Raw genomic sequence first — 24,952 nt, 5'->3', positions numbered from 1 at the left:
TATTACTATCTCAGCTCTAGGTGAAAGATTTTTTAAAAATAATCTGACCTGGAAATACATGATTGTGAAAACATTGGTAAAAGCAAGGACAACATTATCTTTACCAGGCATGGTGGAAATTAAAAGTACTATAGTAAGAGCAGTAAATAAGGCTTTTTGATGAAGTCATAAATCACCATGGAAATGAAACAAAAGGTCTGCAAAATTGGAGCACATCTATATTTAGAGTTACAGAAAGCCAATCTGGATATTTTGTAGAGGACACTAGCTAGAGAATCTTCTCCTTTTGAGGTCTTTCACTGTCCTGGATTTTAGACTGTCCTGGATTTCTTCGGTCTCTGATTCTGGAACTTCAAATCCTTGCTCCTGAGACCAATGACAGCAGGCTGAAGCTATAACTAGACTTACACCAGGCAAGAAAGACCCACTGGAAAGGCGATGGAATGAAAAGGCCAAGCTTTCCACATTCCTTTGACTAGGCACCCAGGTCTAACAGTTTACCTGTAAACGTCAGTACCTTGCCTGAGCTGTAATGCTCCAACACTTCTAACATGAGTAAGTACAGATAGTTCTTTCCTATCTCCATTTTGTGTATGTTTTTGAAATATTAGTCTGAGACAATAACTGGGTCCTTAATCCCAAAAGGAGGCTACTTGTTAAGAAGAGTCTTTTAAGCAAAAGCCTCTTTAAAGAGAATATTTAAACAAAAAAAAGGGAAAGGACTCTTTTAGAATGAATGTGTAGCTTATTTGATTTTTCATACATTTTAAGCTTAGTCAGTTTTTCTTCCTTTGTTATTTAATAGACATTAAAAGACTGGTTGTTCATTGTCAGCTGCTTAAGTCACTGAGCACAGAAAAAGAACGTGGAGAATACTTTTTTTACTGGTACAACATTAGGCAGTTAATATCTCAAAACCCCTTTTTCCCTTAGTCTGAAAACACCTGCTGCCTCAGATAGGCAAGTGCCATGATAAACTTTCCTCTCATTGGTGAATGAAAGTGATTAATGGACTTTTGTTGTTGTTGGGGCTGATGGGATGAAGTTAAAGCTTATTATTTTTCCCCTAGTGGTTTTAAGAAGGTGCACCAATCTGGTAGACCACTCATCTGCTTCTCTGTTGGCAGAATCCTCCATTTCACATATTTTCTACACCCTTTCCCTTATTGTCTCATGTACCTCAGTTTGGCATAGATTAACATTTGGGGAATATACAAATTTGCTTTTGGCAGACTTGTGCCTACAACAAGTTTTGGAGATGAATTCAAGAAGATTCATTATTACACAAAGAGCCTGAACCAATTGTCCTGGTCAAGAAGGGATTTTCTTCCTGTAGCATATTGAATGTGTGATGTAGTTTCCCTCCCATTCTCCCATCTAGTGAATTCTACAGATATCAGTATTTTTTTTTTCATGAAGACCGGTTAATGGGGCCCTATTTGTGGCAGGAGTATGATTTGCATAGTGTAAGGTGGGAAACTGTCCTAATCCAACCAATTTAGGGTTAATCAATTTTCACCTTTATTTTGTACACTTTCAGATAGCACTATAGTGCCTTTTAGTGTGTGAACATATGCGTATGCCAAACAATAAACAGAAAAGATGGAAATGGTAGGGGGCCCAAGTTACTGCATTCAGGGGCACCGAGAAGTTCTCCTGTTCTTCATGATAGTCATTGCCACCTCTGATCTCTGGTGTGGTCCTTCAGTCCTGTTCTTTTAGTGTCTGGTCCAGTGTTTCTCCAATTTGGGGCTTGTTCACTTGAGTCTTCCACATTACATATGTTTTAATATTTCTCTAGTCAGCATTAAGCAGATTAAGCATTTGTTGTAGGTAACCCATACTGTGCACATGCACAAGCTTCTATTTTAACACCTTTTCTGTCATTCTGTTTGTGTCACCCTGCTCCTAGGTTTTCCTAGTAAAGGGAGTTTCTTGTCATAATCTGTTTGTGTACTTTTCTACATAAAATCGTCCACTACAATATTTTACCGTTGCCCTGTCAGAAACAGCAAATTTATACATGATTAGAAAAACTGGCAAAAACCACCCTCATGACCATAAGGCCTTGGCCTAAGTGTTATCTGTTCTAAACTCATTCACTAGTCATAATTTGTAAATCATCAAAGTATAATTAACAAAACTTTAAATCTTACCATTTAGCAATGTTTCCTTTTTATATTTCAGTATCATAATTCAGTGTGTGTATATTATCTCACATATATTGGTGTGGTGGGAGGGGGGAAGGAATAAAGAGCACCATGATCTCAAAATATCAATATTTTCTTTATAATTTTTAAACATGAATTTTCAGAGACTTTTCATTCATGTTTTCAAATCAAAAACAAAGAAAAAAAATCCACTGTTAGTAAATTTTCTCTGTGTTGCATTTTAAAGGATGTCTTAATTTTAATGCCTTAATAATGAACATTCCCCAACAAAAGTATGGTGGCAGTGGGTTCATTTTGTTTTATTAGGATTAATGTTGTAGAACTGTGAGACCTTTAGGGTGGATTCTGTAGTAGTCAGGGTTGTGCTGTCCATTCTTTTTTCTTCAGGAATGGGGTTCATGTTAATTATTAGTGGACTAAAGGACACACAGGAGTAAGTCAGGTGTGGGGAGGGGTCTCAAGATAGGGCACAATGATAAGGGAACTCAGATGAATCTGACCCCTTTAATGGTTGTGGCTACAAAGGGGTCACAGCCTAACTGGTTGCACACGAGCTTTGTGCCCAGGCAGCTTTCAAGGCCTTTAGTGATGTTTCAGATTGCAGGGACTAAGAGGTGCTGAGTAACTATGATCCATATTAAAATCAATAAAGTTGTGCCCACAGGCCTTTAAAATCCATAGTACTTGTCTGTGTGCTTATTTGATGCCGTCACAAATGGCACCAGCAAAATCCATTATCGTTTGTGTCAAGCATTTAGAAACAGATGTAAGGCTCCCCCAAGGGAACACAATTATTTACAGCCTTTTGTTGTTTTAATTGGCAAGAGGTGTTTTCTAGTTGAGAATGAGTCTGGAGAGAGTGGATAACTAAGCTGTATGATTTTGCACCAATCTCTATTGGTGATCACATAATTACCCTTCATTTTTAATTCACTGTCTATTGTGGTCCCATTGCAATAAGCAAGCAAGACCCCATCACACAAAAGAGTACTCTCTTAAAACATAAAAATGATTTCTACCAGCTAGAAAACCATACATACAAATGAACAATTGTACTCGTTTTTGTACCATTCTTAATACAATTAGGCTCTTAGACACTAACGCAGTACAAATAAATAATAAAATGTGCAATATCCAGAAATCACATTCACAGCAGCAGATTTATATTCCAACAGCAACAGCTTTATGACCAGCTGGAACAGGGTCCAGGGATTGCCACGGTTCACCAAAAGAATTTCATGTTAGGTCTCTAATGAAAACCTCTGTCATGTTGGTGGTCATAACCATTGTAAAAGGTATATACATGGGAAAATGTGAGGAGTTATGTATATATACTAAAAATATGTTCTCTATGCCTAATTAATAATAGGTCACTCAAAGAGAGTGTGTCTTGAGACAAATTCTTCCAGACAGGGGGTGAGAGAAAATTATCTCCAGGGCAGACTTAGAATGTTAATAAATTCCTATTATATGACATACAATACAAGTCAAATGCTAAAGAAGAATTGTCAGAGACTTCATAAGGAAACTAACAGGCAAGGGTAAACAGCAGTGGAAATCCTATCTTGAGGTGAACATCAAAGGTCTATTCTGTTGTATTTAGGGACACAAAGAGACACCCTGGCATCCTTCACATAAGAGGAAACAAAGAACAAGTTTGCTTAATGAGAAAGGGATCCCAAAAAGGCTTGGTTGAAAAGTAATGAGATTTGGAAACAAGGTTAGGGTCAAGAGTCAGGTTAAAGGGAAACTGTGAATGGCTGAGGCATTTCCATTCCAGTTTAGGAAGCAGCTATACAGCTGTCAGACAAATTGATGCACTGATTGGTGGCTAATGGATATCATCCAAAAAGAGTGCAGGGTTTTCATAATTCATGATTAAAAATATTTTAATAAATCAGTCAGAGCACAGGAATTGGAGTAACATAGCTGTACGGTAGTGAGGACAGTGATTCAACAGCCTCTCTGTCCTCTAACTGGCTAAAACAATTCCTTTTCTTTGAAAAGAATTATCTGATACTATTTCTTTGGTTTTACTGGTCTAAAGCCTCCACTTGTATTCTAATTAAGATTAATGTGTTAGTGAAAACTTGTTGACATTGTAAAAGTTAATAACCCAAGGCAAGTCTGTGTAAAATGCTCTTGAAGTTAACTTAATTGAAGTAATTGTAATACAGTTAAAACTGAACAACATGGAGCACACTGACAAAGGCAAAACAGCTTGGGGCTACTGCTGGAATTGTATTAGCCTACTGAGTAATGATGTGGTATGGCATCACCATAAAGAGCACTACATCTTATTCATTCCACCTGGAGATAATATAATGCTTGCTGCTAGTTCCAACACAAGAAGTTGAGGCGGACTATTGAGACAGAGTAGACTATGATTGGAGGCAAGTTTCTTTTAACACTGCTTGTTGTTACAACTAAAATTCATCATTGTTTAATTATAAGCCATTTTTACATTATCACCATGCTATTTGCTTTTATCCTGAATATCTAGATAGCACTCTAGCTGCTCCCGTGCTATTCCTCCCCGGCAATAGGATCTCCATGTGGCAGTTTGCAAAATGTACAGATTCTGTTTTGGATGCCACAATCATTCATACTTCAAATCAATGATTCCATAGTTTCCCCAATCCAGCATTTGCTTCCTTTAAAAGCTGCAAGATGTTTTCCATCTGCTTCTTTGCTGCTGTGTCTGATGAAACTTTTCCCAAGCATGCTAGCAATGAAGGTTTGAATTACTCCTACCAGACTGCAGTAATGTGCATCCATTTGCATGGTTAATTGTAACAGAATCAATTGAAGTTTTTGTCCTCCCATGACAGTCCTTTAAAGTTTTGTTCAATTAAAAGAAAAAAGATAGCAACAATAAGAAAATATAGGTCTTTGAGGCAAGCAGGATTTATATCTGTGTGCATGGATAGTGTCTAGACTAGCACTTTGTGGGTATTATGATAATACAAATAATAAATAAAATTGAAAGATATGAAAAAGATTTAGTAAATTTTAGCAGCTGATACCATGTCACACATTCTGCTTCAGCACTTATTATTCTAGTTGCTTGATTCCTGGGGGGAGGAAGTAATGTAGTATAGTAATACTATATTATGTTAATAAAATTGTGCATTGTAAAGGTGATCAGATTATCTTCATGTTAATACATCTGTGAATATAATGAAAGGTGCTTTTGTCAGTCTGCATGGAAGTGAAGCACCCTACAGTGCAAATGGCCTGGATAGTTACATCCCATTTGCTTCATAGAACAAAAAATATTTCAATCCAGTAGACAAAAGGCAAAATTCACCACTGAGGCATTTGTAAAAGGGCTTGGTCAGAGAGAGAAAGCATGAAATGAATTTCTGACAAAGAAATCTGGATATTGCAGGAATCTGTATATTGCAAGCAGATTTCCAGGCCCTCTTTCACAAGAAGAAGCAATGAAAAGGTAAAGAGGAAGAGTGAGAAAAGGAAAAGGGTAAGTATATTTCTATATATGACGGCTCTGCCCGGCAAACTGGTAGCTCCCTTAACTGCCATTATCTTTCATTGGAACTCTTAATATGTGGGTTCTACAGCTCACAGGAACAGCCCTTCATAACAATGAGGAAAAGACCCCCAGAAGAAAAATAAGCCATTCTAAATCTCCTCTTTCCCAAAAGCTGGTAATACTATGGGTGACACTTCTCTGATTAAAATGAAATGAAACATTTACATTATTCAATGAAGAGTGATGAGCTGGCAGCCTTCCTCTCCTGAAATGCAGGTTGATAGAGTTTTGGAGATCACTAAGGAGAATATAAGAGTATTCCATGCTCTGTAAACATTGGAGCATCAATCCACTAAGCTTCAAACCAAATTTTATTCCAGACATGAGTCATTTCTATAACTTGATAATTTACATTAGTGCTATCATATAGTGCAGTACTTTTTTTGCTTTTTCAATAATATTTTTGCAAGAGTTATTTGCTCAGTTCAATGTTTTTGTTGATAATTTATCTCTTTTCCTTACCCTCTCCCCTCCCCACCAAAATATCTGGGCTACTTATACTTAGCTGTCTGATTGCGGCCAGATGTTCCAGGTACATCCCTACAGAACAAGCCACCTGCACTGCGGAATGTCCCAGGTATATCCTAACAAGCAGTTGGCTTCCACTGAATGTTAACGACTGATAGCAACACAACAGGTGCAGTGGAGGTCCAGCAGGAAAAGTTTTATGGAATTCAGACATGGGCACCCAAGCTATGTGTTGGTTTGAGATTTGGTGAATAAAAAAAACCACACAAAATCTAGGTTTTAAGTAAATTTAGGCATATGTTTAAATCATGCCTTTTATGTTTGAATAAATGTATTATGAAAAAAGCCTGAAGGGCACCTTTTATGATGTGATTCTTTAATTTAAACAAAGATTTAACCTATTGCACAGCAAGGAAGTATGCAGTTATGGAGATTATAAATATTTTTAAAGTTATATATTTCATAAACAGAATTGTAGTTTAGCTTTGTTGTTATATGCTAGAAAGACTAAGTTATATACATTTGACCTTTAAAGTTACATTGGTCCATAAGTATACAAAAAAAGGTTGTATTATTTTTAAGATTTCTGTTCTACAGCTTTGTAGTTTAAAACCAGTGGTAAAATACAGATGGCATTACTGATATTCCTCTTGCTACATCAGGGCATCAAATAAATGATTTATTTGTATTTATGTATGCCTTTTCCAAAGACTATAAAACTCTGCCATTCAAGAGAAAGTTTGGCTGTTTAATCCTACATGCTGTGTACCAGATCCCTTTTTTCTAGGAGATTTTGTTGTAGTCACAATTGAAGCAGAAGTTACTGCTTTATTACTGATACTATGATGCACTTAAGTTAATTTTTGCTATGCTTGTTCTTCAACATCTTTGTAGCAATCACCATTGACTAGCCATTTTTAGCCATTTGCACTAAACTGTTTCACTTCAGACAATATTAAAGAAGCAGCTAGAACAATTGTTATTTTAGTTACTCTCTACAAACATTAACCAAATAGAATGTTTGAGAAGAGCGCTAGACTGAGAGGCCTTCACTTCCTAAGGCTATTTCTCTATGAAACAAGACTAGTACAGGCAACACATGGTATCTGAATTTCTCCATACTGTCTTGTCAATATACATTTTCTAGAGGGAACACCGGTAGGGGCAAGATGCTAATTCCACTTTTAAGACCAGGTTAGTTTATGATCTCTGTGCTGAGGCCACCAATAAGGATGCCAACTAGTAAAAAATGGAGCAGTGACTATGCAATATGCACACTTCATAAGAACTGAACTAAGGCCCACACATTTCATATAGACTAAAAACAGACCTAATCTGGATTCGATCTGAATCAGATCCCTAGGGATCAAGGCTCACTATCATTCAGTCTCCTGATTTTTCCAGTCCTTCTGTTATAAGACAAGCAAGACTGTAGCAGAGACATACCTTTTAGGTGTCAATCCATTGAAGAGAATGAGAGATTTGGATGCCAAAGAACGGCAAGATCAAGCTTATTCATAACACACAAAACCAAGTCCCTGACCTCTCTTTAAAGATTTCATGGCACATGAGTGGAAAGTGTTTGTTAATGCCCTACCAAATTCTAATTGAAATTAGTACAGTTTGGCTACCCATAGTTTCTTCTGGTGCATTTAGCATCAAATGTCCTTTCTAAAAACTTCTGTGAAACATTACTGACACAGAATACCTGCCATAATACACTTCCACTCCATGTGGCTATGGTTCAGTGGTTGCAAGAGATTTCATTACTGTATATGCAGTCTATAAGGCATTTGGGGATTCTTCTGGAAGAGTGGAAGTATAGACATGTAAACTGTCACAACTACCAATTTCAAACTAATCATTGAGATATTGCCATAGTTGTAATCCTAAAATTAAGTGCATTGGTTTCCTTTGGGCTCGCAGAAACATTCATTAATGTTGTGTTCTACTCTACTTGTATACTCTACTCTGCCTATTTTGTTATAGCGAGCAAGCAAGGTATTGAAGTGAACGAGGATTCTTTCAATCCTACAATCTCAAAGAAATGCAGAAACTTGATTTTGTTCTCAGTGGCTCATACTGTGGAAAAACTGGTATTTTAGCATTACAGTTCTTATTTTTGAAGGATTTATAAATTGTTTGCATGCTTTTTTAGCCATAATCTATAGAGATTTCTTTAACATTAATAATTACTAAACAAATTTAAATTGGAATTCTATACATTTTGATCTGTGCTTTTAATGGCACTTCTTAGCCCAGTCCAGCTACCCAATACAAGTAAGATTTTCAATAATATTAAAACTACAATTAAACTGCCCCTTAGATTTCACAGACTGGCTGTGTGCTTGATTAACTTGATTTGTGCACCACAAAGAGGAAAATGGAATTCTAAAGAGCCGGAAGGAAACCACAAAACTGCCAAAACTACTTTAAAATATTTAATTTATTACTCCAAAGGGTTAAGCATCTGTGTGTCTCTCTTTTCCTTAAAGTCTAATTAGATACCATATAAATTGAAGATGCAGTCTTTCAAAGACAATAACTGTATTCATACAGGTTCAATTCAATGGGATGTTTCATTTGAGTGAGGGTTCACAAGATCAGGCCCTCATTTACTTTTATTTAAAACATTTACCTGTTTGCTTCTTTCTTAGCTGTGGATGGTGAAAACTTTAGAGGTTCATTCATGTATGGTGCAATTCCACTGAATTCAAGATAACTGTATGGATTCCAGTGGAGCTCCATAAATGAATTTGGTCCATTATTCCTTGACATTCTATTTTCTGTTGATTTATTTTGTTATTCTTTTAATAATTAAAATCTGTGTATGATTTCTTCATTAAGTAAGCAGTGGAGATAATAGTTTATTATTTAAATAAGTGAGAAAGCAGATACAATTTGAGCTACAGTTGATTTTGAAAACAGTTCATTTTTGTTTTTGTTTTTTTAAACAACAGCAACAATTTGTCAACATAGATCTTTCTTGCCCATTTAATGGAAATGGTAGCTTCTGTAAAATGTGTAACTAGAGTTAAGTTGTACGATACCATTTCTATCAATCATAAATCTGATTTCAAGCAAAGAGCTAAAATTCCCCTAATAACGTCTAACAATCTGTGGATTTGCAATGTTAAATGCCATTTGCTATTTTCATATGTTCAAGCTATGTGATGTTAGTTCCATCTTAGACAAGCCATATATGAAGTGACTGCTAACCAGATTTTTCTCTTATATCTTCATTCAGATAGGAGTACAGGCAGATGCAGGAATCTGTTCCATCCCTAAGGGAAAGGAATTGGTGCAGTGCACTGGAAATGTTAACCTTGTGAGCCTGACTCAGATGAAGGGCACAGTGGGAATCACCTCCCACCAAAGAATGTCAAAAAAGGGGTTGCACAGCAGGTTGTCACAGCTTTGACACAATTGGAAGCAGTGGAGAAGAGAGCTAAAAATATAGGAAAACAGACTACCAAGACTGAGACAAACCAAAGTATGATGGTGCATCAGAAGGCTGCAAAAACTACAATATCTCCAGAAACAAGCCACTGGTTGTCTCAGAGCTATTGTCCTCAATGGTAAAGGGTGGGGAAATAGTTAGGGTTTTGACAGAACCCCTCTCCCCCGAAAGATATTTTCAAGGGCAAGGGGATATACAATCAATCCCTAAAACTGTGAGTCAATAAAAGCAGAAAATAGAAAATTAATTATAGTAACCCCTACCCTGCAGATGGAGGGCCAGATAACCCAAATAACCAAAACCATAAAAGAAACCTATGCAAGACAGATTAGCATGCTTTCCTGTCCCCATATGTGTAAAGCATGTAGTGTAAAGCAAATACCCAATAGTTACTATTACAGAAAAGCAACCTCATATAGTTGTACACAAATAACTTCACAGAGAAGGTTTATGTAACAACCATCCCCTGCTGCCTCTCATCCCCCCCACCCCAAATTTTAATAAGAAGCTTATCATTGTTTCGTAGTCAGGACTGAAAATAAGGACTTAAAGTAAGACATTCCAGTAATTTATTCTTGGGGATAAATTAATTTCCTTCAACATAACACTCAATAAAATGGGTTTTGTGTACAGAAAGCTTTATGTAGAGTGATATTTGAGGAGTAGGAGAAAAGAGGCTGGGTGGAATCATAGAATCATAGAATATAAGGGTTGGAAGGGACCTCAGGAGGTCATCTAGTCCAACCCCCTGCTCAAAGCAAAACCAATCCCCAATTAATTATCCCAGCCAGGGCTTTCTCAAGCCTAACCTTAAAAACCTCTAAGGAAGGAGATTCCACCACCTCCCTAGGTAACCCATTTTAGTGCTTCACCACCCTCCTAGTGAAAAAGTTTTTTACTAATATCCAACCTAAACCTCCCCCACTGCAACTTGAGACCATTAATCCTTGTTCTGTCATCTGGTACCACTGAGAACAGTCTAGATACATCCTCTTTGGAACCCCCTTTCAAGTAGTTGAAAGCAGCTATCAAATCCACCCTCATTCTTCTCTTCTGCAGACTAAATAATCCCAGTTCTCTCAACCTCTCCTCATAAGTCATGTACTCCAGCCCCCTAATCATTTTTGTTGCCCTCCACTGGACTCTTTCCAATTTTTCTACATCCTTCTTGTAGTGTGGGGCCAAAAACTGGACACGGTACTCCAGATGAGGCCTCACCAATACCAAATAGAGGGGAATGATCACTTCCCTCAATCTGCTGGCAATGTTCCTACTTATATAGCCCCAAATGCTGTGAGCCTTTTTGGCAACAAGAGCACACTGTTGACTCATATCCAGCTTCTCATCCACTGTAACCTCTAGGTCCTTTTCTGCAGAACTGCTGCCGGGCCATTCAGTCCCTAGTCTGTAACCGTATATGGGATTCTTCCATCCTAAGTGCAGAACTTGTCCTTGTTGAACCTCATCAGATTTCTTTTGGCCCAATCCTCTAATTTGTCTAGGTCCCTCTGTATCCTATTCCTACCCTCCAATGTATCTACCAATCCTCCCAGTTCAGTGTCATCTGCGAACTTGCTGAGGGTGCAATCCACACCATCCTCCAGATCATTAATGAAGATATTGAACAAAACAAGCCCCAGGACTGACCCTTGGGGCATTCCTTTTGATACCGGCTGCCAACAAGACATGGAGCCATTGATCACTACCCGTTGAGCCCTGTGATCTAGCCAACTTTCTATCCACCTTATAGTCCATTCATCCAGACCATGGAGGTGGAATTTATGCAACTGTTCAGCTTTCAGACTGTATAAAGAATTTGGCTTTATCACTTGTATCAAAGGTAGAGAAGCTGTACCATATTCTGACCTCACCTAAGCAGGGTAAATCCAGAGTATCTCCAAAGTCACATAGATCACTGGAGTTATTCCTACTCTATACCTGTATACCTGACATCAGAATTGGGTCCACTACATTAGGGGGTGGGGGTGGGGCTAAAAGTGTTTCTTTCTCTCTGGTCTGACCAAGAGAGGTAAATTTATGTGTGGTATAATTTCAGAGGCATTTGATTAGCCAAGGAAGAACCGCAGGAGGAAGAGTCCAGTTTACAATGAATATCCAAGGTGTTCTGGCATTCTTGTGAAACCGAACATTAGAAGCTTGGGCATGACCACACACTCATTATATATATTTTACATGTGATATTAATGTTAAATGTCCTGCCATTTAAGTTAAAATGAGCTAAAGCTATGGAGTTTATAACTAGAATGTACCAATATTGAAAAGAAATGGAAAACTTATAGTTACCAAAATTATAACTAACAGTACAAGTTCAAAAAGGTTCTCTAAATGTTGACCCACTTAAAAGATTGATGCTGGTCCCATTTATATTGATATTACATTGCTGTAATATCATTTACATCAATGGAGTTATTTCTGATTTTCACAACTGTGAAATCAGACCAATGGGGCCTATGAGGCACTACTTCATCTTTACTGAGGGATAATCTTCTTACCTTCCTTTCTAAGATATTTATTTTAGGAATATTCTATTTATTTCAGGACTTGATACAAGTGTCATGGTTGGTCCCATTCATGTCTGCAATGGACACACATTCAGGTCATAAACCAAATAAATACACACAATTAAACATTGAATTTGAAAGTCCACCTACATAGTAAAATATCATTAGTCAGTGAATGCCCCAGCTCAGTTATTTGTGGACAAATTCAATGCAGTTAGCTGCATTATCAGCAGACTGTGGTATATGCTAGGAAACAACAGTGAAGCAAATTGATGATATTCACAAATATTTTCATTGGACAAAACTTATGGCTCTGTTCTGGCTTTTTGACTAATGCATGCATACTGTAGCAATGCTATAATCAAAAAAGGTTGTGAGCAGGCTGATAAAACCAGGGCCTCAAGGTATGTAGGCGGCTCACACTGTGCTCAATTGAGTGAGTGCTAGCTACCTCTATTAAGCAGCCTGGTATAAAATAAACAGTCTCCTTTGATGTATACTCTCTTTTTCTGTTCCTAATGCTGTAGTAGCTGTGGTACCAGTCTTCTCACACCAGTGTACACCTTCCTTTTATCCGTACACCATTGTAAATGTATTGGTTTTACCACACAATCCAAATGGTATTATGGAATAATTCATCTAAGCATATTGGCCTGATGGTTTATTTGAAAACCGATTTGAACATGAGCAGGGGACTCCATCCTACTGACTATATAATTGAACAGTGGACATTATAAACACAGACAATCCACACTTTTCATGCTAATATCCAATAAAGAGCTTCTTCCAACTCTGAGTAAGGGACAGGAACTGCACAGAGAGTGGAAGAGATCCTCTGTACAGTCTACTCTTGCTCGTATACCAATTATGCCAATTCTAAAGCTTAAAAAGCTTCTACCTTCTGTTGTGCCATAAGGATTCTCCAATCAGTTGAGTTTTTAAAACATTTTACTGTTAAGCTCCCTCAGCGTTCAGCCTGTCACAACAGCAACTACAGAATAAATAGAGCCTTAAAGGCAGTTTTCACCCAATACATAAGGTCCTTCATATCTTTTATTGTCCTTGCCAATGTACAATATGGAGATTTTCTACTTGAAACAGATTGTCCATTGTACAACTGAACTCAAGAAAATAGAATTCTCCTGTGAAGGCACTAATATATATTTTCTGAGGAAACTAGGTGGTAGGAGGAGACAAAAATGCATGCTCATGTTTCCAAGGAAAGCATGTTGGTGCCTAATGCTTAGAGAAAAAAATAGTAAAAATATATCCATTATAAAAATATGTTGCTTAAGTGCTTTCAGGGGAACATCAGTGAGACCTTTGGTCAGTCATGCAAGTTAAAGTTGCCCAAGAGCAACTATCAATGACACATCCAATTTCAGCATTTACAACGCATGAACTATTAAACCCTACCAATATGACTCTTTAAGGCAACCCTGTTAAAAGCTATGTGCTGACTGACACTGCAATATAAAATAGAAAAATATTTCCTTGGTGCTTCACAACATATTTCTAGAGAAAAGCACTAGTGGGTACTAGGGACTGGTTGTAGTATTGATCAAAGAAAAAAATAATAGTACTTCTATTCAATGGCCCTCCATAGCCCAAAATTACCTGCATTTAATGTGGTCTGTTCTCTGAAAAGCAACGGTAACAGTGGGAAGAATTTAAAAATGGAACAAATGAGTTCTCTTTAGATCCCAAGCCATGCTTGTCTTACACAGATGAGTAGTTCCATTGATTTCTAAGGGACTAACAACATGATTAAGGGTTTGTTTACACAGAGATACTCAGGAAATTAACCTGAATTATTTTTTGGATTAAATAAACTGTATTAAATCTCTGTGTGGACACACACATTCAGAAAATTAATATAAACTGAATTAACACCACTTTAATTCTCAATAGCTAAAGGCTAGCCTACATATGAAAATGAATCCAGTGTAAAGTAGGATGTGAATTAAATGGTATTAACTATTCCTGATTAACTCCATGGATTGATGTTGTTACTCTGGAATAAGAATGCCTTATTCTGGATAAGATGATTCATTTTTATTCCAGAATAAATAAATGGTGTTGATAAGAAATCAATATTATGGAATAATTCCCGTGTAGATAAATCATAAAGCAAATAAGATATTAACCTATACACATAAATCTTTATAATTACCTATAATTTGTTCATGTACCTGTATTATGTAATATCATCTCTAGTTGAATATATGACAGTGTAATTCTACTTTTTTTCTGGGAAAATAAATTACAAATTAGTGTTTAGTAGGCTTATTTAAGGAACAGAATTATAAATCTATTTTTCCTGAGAAATTTACATTGTTTTACATGAGGAAAAACTTGTTCTTTTGGGTAAGTTTTTCTACCCTGCATATCATCTTATTCTGCACTTCTGACAGATTTCCTGAAATGTACAGAAAATTTGGGGGAAATAGAACTACAGGATGGCATTTGAATTCAAATGTACAGACTTTGTATACAAAATAACACATTGCATTTGCATAAAGCATAAGAAAGTTATCCCTTGATACAGTCATTTGAATGGGTTATGGCTGGCCTACTCTAGTACTCTAATGACAGGGTAACTGTACCTCTAGGGTGAAATCAGTGGCTTAAATCCCATAGATTTCAATGGGACCAGAATTTCACCCTTAGTGCAACTGTACTCTTTCAGTATGATCCAGGAATTGCATCAATGCTGTTAGAAAGTGGGCAAGCAGCAATTTACACCAAGGTATCTACACTAGGATCTAACAACTTTAGTGTAAGACAAGCCCTTAGGGCAAAAAGTCCAACAGATTGTAAAGGGATTCCTAAGGATATATTTATCTAGAATTTTATTTACACCAGGTATATCTTCTTGTCTATTAATAGATTTTGGTCACAACCATACGAGGTTCTGAGTGTCATCAAAGCCCATTGAAGCCAGGGGAGCTGAAAACAATTAGAACTTCACTGGAGATATGCAGCACTTCAGCATTTGGGGGGGATCTGGCCCTTTATTAGCAACATGTATAAACAAATGCTTAGCAAAACAGAAGTTTCTTAATGGCTTATTCAGTAAATCACGTAAGACTAAATTAGAGTTTAATTTTAAGAAAGGATAGAAATTAACTCTCATCAGACGAGGATCATAAACAAGCACCAGAACCAGTACTGCAAACAGTATCTCTCCTGAACACTGTCCTTTGGGCAAAAAACAGTGCAGTCCATCTCTTATTCAACTCTTCTTCAGGAAATTTAGTTAGTCTTCTACAGAATTATCTTATTGTGAATGAACCCAGATACTTTTTTGCAGACTTCTATTGCTGCATTTATGTATACTTGTCAATTCTGACCGATATTGAACTCTGCTCACTTTATCTACTGTCTTAAATCAAGCAATACTGAGTGACAAATGCCCCAGGACCTTTCATTATAGAATTATTGAATTTCGTTGCCTTTCAATTGAAGTTGGCAATTATTAGGATTACATTTAGTCTTATTTTATCAGAATATTTAGAATCAGTTGTGATGAAGTTATGTAATATTCTAAAAAAAGTTTTCTGTGTGTGTGTTAAACAACTAGATACTAATCATTATAGAATAGACCAAAGTAAATTGTTTACCAAACTGATTTCTCTGTTCTGGCTTCAACATTTCCTCCCCACACAGCTATAGTAACCTTAAATTAATTTGGGTACTTTACAGCTAAAGTTTAAATTAACACATTACAGTAAGTAAAGAAAAGCTAAAAATAAAGACTTGAAAACTAAATCTAATGACTATGAGGATAAATCAAGCGTATGCTCAAGTGAACTTCTATATTATTCAAAATGAGTAAATGATAATCACTTTTCAAAACTCATTTGGACAGATTCTGCTAAATTAGACTGATGTAAACTGGAACAAACTCCACTGTAGTTAACAGAGTCACAATAGTGTAAATCTGGAGTAACTGAGAGCAGAATCTGACCCAATGTATTCAGCTAACGGCTCACAGAAAGCAAACCAGCATCAAAACCAATATCTTTATGAATATTGTGTATGCATGTAAGAGTCACAGTCTATCCAATAAAAAGAAAAGGAGTACTTGTGGCACCTTAGAGACTAACAAATTTATTACAGCATAAGCTTTCGTGAGCTACAGCTCAAGCCCAATGCCTGACCTAATAACTGGGCTTGTGGGGGACATGCCATGTCCAGCTCTCCTTCACTGGCATAATAAGAACCAAACTAGCTGCAATGCAGAAGGAACCTCCAGGGACTCAGAGAAGAAGGCTAGATTTGGCCCTTAAGTAATAAAATACACCAGGGTGTGTGTCACACTCAGACATCACCACACCTTGGACATATTGCTTATGGGTGAAGGATGAGTACTGTAGGCATCGGGAGAGGAGCACACCTAGCGGATTAGCTATATAATACCCCAGTACAACAGCTATTTTTTAAAACAACATTATTTATATAGGGCCATTTTAGAATCATAGTAAGAAACTGTATAGTGTTTGTGTGTTGGGATATTAAGTTGTTACTTCAGCAGTGATTATGGCTTTCACTCCTTTGACCATAACCGCCACAGCAAACTGGAGTAAAATGGCAGTACAACACAAACACTGGGGCCTGTGTGATTTCTTAGACTACTAAAATAGCACTACAAATACAATTTTCTGAATTATTTGTACAGTATTTAAAAGAATGTATTGCACAGAAATGTAAGAATGCTATTAATATTAAACATTCAAAACAGACACAAATGATTTGTTAGTGTACTTTAGTCATTACTCCCCTGCAGAACCCTGTGAAGCTATTTCTTTGAGGACCTCTATGTGCAAAGTCTCTGATTTAATGTAAGCTAAACGCACACTAAGTCATATGAATTCATGTATTGAATACTCAAATATACCAAAGAAAATACAGTCCTAGGCAGATGTAGGCAAAGCATTTAGGGAAGAAAATGACAAAAATACTACAAATATACACAATAACAAAAAAGTATGTAGTGTGCCTGAAGACCTGCACAGAGAGAGCTGACAAAAGGATGCAGTTCACAGCTCAAACCTCTTGGTTTAGAACGAAAAATTAGAACAAAGCTTCTGAGGGGTTCAAAGTGCATCCAATTAAGAATAAAAGAAAAGATTTGTGCTCTTACTTCATATAATTACTCTGCAAAGAGTTTCAGAGTAGCAGCCGTGTTAGTCTGTATTCGCAAAAAAGAAAAGGAGTACTTGTGGCACCTTAGAGACTAACAAATTTATTTGAGCATAAGCTTTCGTGAGCTACAGCTCACTTCAGTTTGGTTCAGAACCAGCACAGAACACCCTGAGTCCTCACCCCAGGTTCATTCATGGGTCATGCAACATGGCAGTCACCTCTGTGCCAAGAATCGTACCATGGGTCTGCTAGGGAGTTCCCTGCATGTGAGCAGGATTGGAGGAGGGTTTCAAAGCTCCATACCACAAGCCCAGTTTGTTCTGTGTGCCACCCCTGCCTTGCACTGTCCTGAGATGATGGAATTGAGAAAACATCAGAAAACGTGGCTGGAGAATCTCTAGGTTCTCCTTTAGCAGGGCACCATCATGGGACTTGGTACTGTGAAACACCATGGATAAACTGCGTTTGCTGGGGCCGTCCTTTTGGCCTACAGGAGGGTTTGGGCTATGGACTTTGCTGTGATGCACTACAATGGCTGGAGCCCAGGAACAACGACTACCTGGACAGGGGCACAGGGCTTCACTTCTCGGTGGCAGCGGGGGGATGAGAGCCTTGTGGTGACTGGCAGGTTGGCTGTGCTCTCCTGCATGAATTCCTGGCCAGTGGGTGCTCAGAAGCAATGCTCATGGGACCAAAAGTGGGAATGCAGATAGCACTTGCCCTGTCCTTGTGCCTGCAGTGTTTGTGAGTAGCATGTGTACCGGTGTCCGCCCTGGGGCATTATGGGCAGGTGCTGGACATTGGGTGAGTCACTGTTGGCCACATTCCCAGCCCCCCCCCCCCAGATTTTACAACAGAAATTACGCACGTCCCCCCTTTTTGCCCAGCTCCCCCACTGGCAGGACAAATCTTCCCATGTGTGCCCTGCAGGAGCAGGGCAGTTTCTTCAGTGCAAAGCCTGTCTGAAAACGAGGCCCTGTGTGTACAGATTCCCAGCAGCCAGCTTCTCCCCGCACTGGAGCCTTGTGACTTCTGACTTGATCTATGCCCCCGCCCCTTCTCATCACTCTCTTGGCACTATGCTGAACTGATAGAACCCACAGCAACATCACTGCCGGGCAGTGGCCTGCAAGGAGGGGGTGATTGGTGCACTCAGTAGCAACAGATTCTTCCCGAGGGCCCTTTTGAATTACTTTAGGAGCCAAAGAACTGGAAGCTCCCTCCCCTTGACACATGTAAGGGGGAAGCCAGCTATCTGCCTATGCTTGAGAGATAGAGGCCATGAATGGAGGGGCCTGCCCTGTCTCCAGGGCATCTCGCTCAAAGGCTCCCCTGAACGCTGAAGGTGATGGGAGACAGACGAGCTCTCAACTGCTAAGGGCCCTTCAGTGGAAGCAGAGCTACAAGGGGGAGTAGTTTTCAGGATCTGATGGAGATTGCATCTGATGGAGGAATGCATCCGATGAAGTGAGCTGTAGCTCACGAAAGCTTATGCTCAAACAAATTTGTTAGTCTCTAAGGTGCCACAAGTCCTCCTTTTCTTTTCTGCAAAGAGTTGACATAGAAACACTTTCAGAATCCCAAGATTTAGACAACTTAGGAGAAGAAATGCTAACATTTTGCAGGTTTCAGAATAGCAGCCGTGTGAACTATATTTTCCACCCCTTGCTTTTTAGACTTGCACCTGTGGTAGCTATCAAGAACCAACTTTATTTTTGTCATCACTTGGGCTCCTTAGCTCAGAATAATTGTTTTAAAGTAGGTCATGTTGTAAAATTAAAAAACAATTTTAGTAGTGGTCTCTTGCTATTGGGATTGAACGTTTCCAGAAAACCATTAATGTGCCTCCTGTTATGCTACTGATGTCATGAATCTGCATGACCTGAGGCCTCAAGTCCATACAAACCTGGGGCCTGATTCTTATTTACTCTAAGGCTGCTTTACACTGTGGTTAATTATATTTGCATTCACTTTTAAGACTCTTTACACTGCCAGAGCGGTAAAAGGGGTCTTAGTGAACGAGAAAATCAGGTCAGTAATATATACCCTTATGATTGGGAAATTTTTTTATTGCACTAAGGCCTTGTCTACACACAGCAGTTGTAGAGTTCTCCTAGTGTGAATATAGTTATCTCAGCATAAAGGTGCTTTAAGCTAGCATAGCTATTCCCATCTAGGAAGGGGAATAAGCTATATAGGTTTTAGATACCTTTATATCAGCATTCTTAACCCAAAGTAGTGGCCGTGCTGATAACTTTTTTTAACTGAAATAATCACCCTAACGGAAATAGCTGTACCAGTACAAAAACTGTGTGTAGATCAGGCCTAATCATTTGCCTTGTCAACCGGAACTCTGAAGTTGTAGGTATCGTCATTTTTTATCCGTCATCCTCTTCCCACATAGAATTAGCAGTGTTGTGTATATGGAAGGAAGAAATAGGATTTCAGGTGAATATATTATTTCTCCTCTGCCTCAGAACAGCTAGCTAATGCCTTGATCTTCTCTTTCCTTTACTATGGAAACTTACTCTTTTCAGGACACTTTTCTTTTCCTCTCAATTTCTTCATCCAGAAAGCCACAGTTAAAAGTCATCTTATTCTCTCTCAACATCTCTGACCTGGCTCCATTACTTGTTCCACATGAAGTTCTAGATCTCATCTTCGTCTTTAAGACTCTACACAGCAGATGAGATTTCAATGCCATGGAATTCAAATCCAAATCCTGTTTATGAGTCAGCATCAAACTCTAACCCTAGCATAAACCTAACAGTATTCAGATCCAGATCAGGTTTTATTTATTTCAAAGCTAAGTCATTATGAGGAATCTGGTCTCAAGAAAGGATGTTGAGAGTGGTGAAAGGAAGATGATTTTTCCTGTTATTTTGAAAAAGACTTGCAGTAGTCAATGCAAGAGATGACCAAGTATATTCATATTGGCTAATTATACACACATGCAAGCTGCATATTATATATAAGCCCATGCAATACTTAATATGACTTCTAATAATATATCTAGTACTCTAATGCCTTTGTCAGTTTTGTTGTGCAGTGGGATAGAAAGGTTCATGCAGATGGTTTTCACAAAAATAAATACATTGAAGCATCTAAGAGGTACTTGAGTACAGTCAGTTTTACATGTTGCCTGATTAGTGTATCTAGCAGATAGATGTTAAAATATTGCTATTTTCCCCCTTCTCAGAGAGCAGTACACTAAACTAATCACACAGATGGAGTTTCATATTTTCATTGCTTTAAGTGGGTGTGCAGTCCCCCTAATGCAAGAATAAATCTTTCAGAACCTATAATGCTTCTCTAACTCAGCATTGGGTGACACCAGTCATTCCTTATTTCCTTCAAAAGTATGTGCTAATCACATATCTTGTATGTAACTGTACTCGGTGTTGCTAATGAGGAAGATGCCTATTTTTTGCCATGTTCAAAATCTTTATATTTATAGTAAAACATTAAAATTAGCACCCACTGACTCTAGTATGCATGCTCACCCGCATATTCTCCAGTTACTATTGTTAAACAGCATTCTTTTTTTTTTCTTTTTATTACCAAATCCACGCATTCTAACAGCTGAATGCATTAAAACCAAAGTAGCCTGGAGCAGTATAATGTCTGCTTTTGTTCAAAAATACTTGACTTAATAGAAGCTGTTGTCTAGTTACATTGACATTTTTTCTGTAATTTGATTGTGTGAACTTTAAAAATAAGGGCTTCACTTCTTAGTGTGTTTCTCTTTACTCTCCAGCCACAACTCAAACTTCAGTAATGCTTTTCAAACAGGACCGGCTCTAGGCGCCAGCAAAGCAAGCACGTGCTTGGGGCAGAAAAATTCCAGGGGCGGCATTCTGGCCATCCTTTTTTTTTTATCAGAGCTTGGGGAGGAAAAAAACCTAGAGCTGGCCCTATTTTCAAAAGTGAGTACTTCCCTGCATGGACTGTATACTACTTCAGTCTGCAGACAGAGGGATAGCATAAAGGGACATCTGCACTGCCAAAGTGAGAAGTATTTTGTTCCTGAAGCATATTACTTATGATCATAGTTCTCAAGAAAAGCAAATTCATAGGGTAAGTGAGAATGGTATGATTCAACTGCATTTCAAGAGCAAATCCACAGATGTTATAGTTGACAGTGATAGCAAGGTATTTCTTTTTATAGATATAATGCATCTGGGCTTCAGGAATGCCATTCCCCAGGAAGATAATTCTGGATCCTTAAATAACTTCAAATTCACATTACAGAGTTTAGGATAGCCATGGGATATATGTATGAAATGAAAATATACTTCATACAGCATGTGAAAGGTGAAGTTTGCAATGAATAAAACGAAGCAAAAACCATCATGAGATTTTATTAAAAGCTTTGCCAAATCCACATCTGCTTGTTTGTTTGTGAGAGCCAGAACAAAAGATAAAGAAAAAGAATATTTTATAAAGACTGAATGCCAGCTACAAGTGTCTCAGGAAGAACTCTTTTCAGAGTAGCAGCCGTGTTAGTCTGTATTCGCAAAAAGAAAAGGAGTACTTGTGGCACCTTAGAGACTAACAAATTTATTAGAGCATAAGCTTTCGTGAGCTACACGAAATGCATCCGATGAAGTGAGCTGTAGCTCATGAAAGGAAGAACTCTGTAGCCTACTGAATATAAACAGCATTTTGACAATGTTACATTCAATAAAAAAACAAAGCATAAAGTACAAACTTCTGTCTCCTCTCCCACACATAAATACACATTTTTCATAATATTTTTAATAAATTTCTCTTTTTCTCTTGAAGTATTAGCCAGGTTCCTTATACATTACCAGAAGCTACTAAATTTTTCATTGTTTCCTTGGATCCTGACCCTACTTTCAACATCTTGAATTAAAGTGCTTAATATATTTGAGTGAAAATTTTCTTTATATGTATCCAAATTGGTTTCTCCATGAACACATAACTTCTAGTAACATATGGGTATGCTTGTTTTTAAACTGAAGTCCAGCCAGAATGGTTCTTCCAACATTGCTCTGAATCAGCAGAATCACAAACTGTGTGCCATTAGAGTGACAAAGCTAAATTAGCTTTAAATTTGATCACTAGCTTCACCATCCATTTACTAAATCATGCTGAAACATTTTAACATCCTTTTATTTGTTTGTAACTTCAGGTGCCCTATGAATTAGCCCTAGTGTTCTTGTCTGCTACTCTGACTTGTAAGCATGCATACAAAGAACACATTATAGCCTTGAAAGACTGATTATCTCCATTGTCACATATCTCTATAGTACTGTATAATGTTTCAATTGCTAGTAAATACTAGTGATGCCTTAGTTCTGAAAACTGGATAAATTTCTATTAAAACTGCCTAAATGCTAGTTATTTTACAGCAGGAAGAAGAGGTCCCATCAAAGACATTTGAGCGGTAATACATTCTTTTTATGCTGACTGAGCTATCAAAGACATTACCCCAAGACTATAAGTTAAAGAATATCAAGTCGAACAAGTAGACTACATTCTGTAGATGGATTATAGTGGAATTGGTTTGGGCAAACCCTGTTTTCATCATCAAATCAGAAAGATCATTACATCCAGAGTCAGAAAATAGTGAGTGTCAGCTTCCCAAAATCAGAAAGCAAAATTTTCATCTTGTAAGGAAAGATTAAAACTCTACTAGGTATTTGAGTACCACGGTGACTTAGCTGAGTGCCATTTAAAGACAAGTTTTGAAACAGCCAGTGGTTCCCCGTTAATAGAGTTAAACTATTCATAGGCTCTGCTGTAGGGCTCAGATGCCCTGCTGGGTGCTTTGGTCTTGGCTCCGAGATTAGAGAAAGAAAGAGATGGTATCTCCCACACCTGGATGAGAAGTTGCTCAGAGAAAGTTGGCTAGATCTTCATAATGTGATATTTAACTGTGTATATGCTTTGATCAGCAGTAAAATAGTTAACAATGTCGTTATATAAAGCATTGGTGGCATGTGAGACCTTGTCTACATGAAAAAGTTGCACCAGCTAATATTAAAATTGTGTTTTTAACCAGCTTCATAAGTCAGAGCAAATCCTTGTGTGGACACTCATGTCTGTTTGAGAATGGCTTATTTGAGTTCATCTTAAACTGATTCCTAACTTAGGTAAGTTCAACTAAAGTAGGCCACTCTTAAATCAAAATAAGAATGCTCACAGAGGGGTTTGCATCTGTTTAACTAAATCAATAAAAACAAAGTCACACCTTTATTTACATGAGTCCAACTTTCTCACACAGACAAACCTTCAGTGAACACCCATTTTTGATGCTGTTAAACCATGTGCCAAGGCTGTAGGCATTAGCTAAGAACTAACAGACTCATATCTGGAAACCAAATCAGCTCACCTGTGTGTTAGTTTGGTTCAAAATAGGTATTAGTCTTATAAGAATGTATTTAGTGTTTCGACTCTATGAAATGCTTCTATGTTGCTTATTGTATTAATCTTACTTGCAGTGTCTGTATTCCATGTTATAAGGAATATGTGCATTTTGCTTGATAACTTTGAAAATGTTTTCTCTGAACCATGTGTGAACTCAGGAATGTGAATCACACCCTCCACTCTACCCACTAACGAGTCCTATCAAGATTAAATAAACCATTAAGGAACATCACAATAAAAGAATTGATGAATGGTCCTATCACACCTTGGAAATGCTATGGACAAATGAGCTCCTCTCTTGGACTGGAAGGCCAAATGTAAGAGATAAAACAGGGTCACTAGAAAACTTTTCATCTCTTTGCTATTTGAACTCTCACAGGGCCAGAGACACTACACTATGGGCTTGTCTACACTAGCACTTTACAGCACTGCAACTTTCTCGGTCAGGAGTGTGAAAAAACACCCCCCTGAGCGCAGCAAGTTGCAGCGCTGTAAAGTGCCAGTATAAACAGTGCCCCAGCCTCTCGTTGAGGTGGTTGTTTTAGAGCGCTGGGAGAGCTCTCTCCCAGCTCTGTGCTGCGAGCACACAAGGCACGTTAAAGTGCTGCCACGGCAGTGGTTTAGCGTTACCAGTGTAGACGATCTCTGAAGCAGAGATCCCCCAGGGTCAACATGGGTCTGCCGTAAAAGACATTTTGAACTGACAAATTACTGCATCTCTGTCACCTTAGCAACCATAGATGGTAATTCATTTGTGTGTGTATGCTTGCTTGCTTTAACCTGTAAATAATGCTCTATTATATCTATTTCCTAGTTAATAAACCTTTACTTAATTTATTGCAGGATTGGCTACAGCTGTTGTCTTTGGTGTAAGACCTAAGACACAGATTGGTCTGGGGTAAGTCACTGGTCTCTTGGGACTAAGAGCAGCCTGAATATTTTGTGATTTATGCTGTAAGTGTCTATTTATCATTAAGTCCAGCTTGTTTGTGTGGCAAGATAGTCTGGACAGTCTAAGGGGATTGTCTGTGACTCTATGGCAAGACTGTTATAGTGAGTCAGGAGTTCACATTTGTCACTGATTTGAAAATCTAATTACAGAACATACCACCAGTTTGGAGTGTCTGCCCTGTTGACAGTCTGCCCTGATTTAGGCACTGATGGTTGTTAACCACTCGAGACAGAGTGACACCACTAATTCAAAGATTTCACTTTCCCAGAGAATGCTGTTGATTAG

At 38.0% G+C, this 24,952-nt stretch overlaps 1 long non-coding RNA gene across 1 annotated transcript; it reads left to right on the top strand.

Annotated features, from left to right (window-relative positions):
- Positions 1-255: 255 nt before the first annotated feature.
- On the top strand, positions 256-24,617 carry LOC122459938. The gene is made up of 3 exons (XR_006280926.1): positions 256-555; positions 5,563-5,652; positions 24,559-24,617. It is a non-coding gene; the product is annotated as an uncharacterized LOC122459938 (long non-coding RNA).
- Positions 24,618-24,952: the final 335 nt, after the last annotated feature.

The sequence above is a fragment of the Dermochelys coriacea genome, chromosome 4 (genome assembly GCF_009764565.3).
Source record: "Dermochelys coriacea isolate rDerCor1 chromosome 4, rDerCor1.pri.v4, whole genome shotgun sequence".
Classification (NCBI taxonomy): domain Eukaryota; kingdom Metazoa; phylum Chordata; order Testudines; family Dermochelyidae; genus Dermochelys; species Dermochelys coriacea.
The sequence above is the reverse complement of the archived record's forward strand: the minus strand, read 5'-3'. Positions and strand labels throughout refer to the sequence as shown.